Source organism: Moschus berezovskii, chromosome 6 (genome assembly GCF_049115385.1).
Source record: "Moschus berezovskii isolate FMDL1 chromosome 6, NW_MosBer_1.0, whole genome shotgun sequence".
Taxonomy (NCBI): domain Eukaryota; kingdom Metazoa; phylum Chordata; class Mammalia; order Artiodactyla; family Moschidae; genus Moschus; species Moschus berezovskii.
The window spans coordinates 32501189-32501794 of record NC_142465.1 but is presented as its reverse complement, the minus strand read 5'-3'; the positions used below and the strand labels follow the sequence as shown (position 1 = coordinate 32501794).

At 43.7% G+C, this 606-nt stretch overlaps 1 pseudogene; it reads left to right on the top strand.

Moving 5' to 3' along the window:
* Positions 1 to 234: 234 nt before the first annotated feature.
* On the top strand, positions 235 to 327 carry LOC129537296 (U6 spliceosomal RNA; annotated as a pseudogene).
* Positions 328 to 606: the final 279 nt, after the last annotated feature.

Sequence of the window (606 nt, the reverse complement as noted above, 5' to 3'; positions counted from 1 at the left end):
TGTACCCAAGAGGCCTCCTTGGGCCTTTTCCTGGTTTTGTTCTAAGTATTGTCCAAAAATCAAAGGAGAACACCCTGGCCTCTTCACTGGTGAAGCTGCAAAGAAACAGAGAGATGTGGACTAAACACTGCAGCAGATGACAAGCAGCCTTGTGAGAAGACTGCTCAGCTGGAGGAAAAGTACGAGAAGAGTATCGCTGCATGCCAGGCTGAAGGGAAGCCTGATGCAGCAAGAGTGAGCACATATACTAAAATTGGAACGATACAGAAGATTAGTATGGCTCTGCACAAGGATGACATGCAAGTTCGTGAAGCTTTCATGTTTTTATAGATTATAAGATAAAGTCAAGCATTTATCTGCTGATACTTTTTGAGTTGACCTGCCTTTATACTTAGAAATATCTCTTAATAGTAGGCTTCCCTGGTGACCCGGAGTCAGACATGACTGAGTGACTATCACGATGCAGCAACCAAAGGAGTCGTCAAGGCTGAAAAAAGCGAGAATAAGAAGGAATATGAGGCAAGGAGATCCAACCAGTCCATTCTAAAGGAGATCAGTCCTGGATGTTCACTGGAAGGACTGATACTAAAGCTGAAACTGCAATAC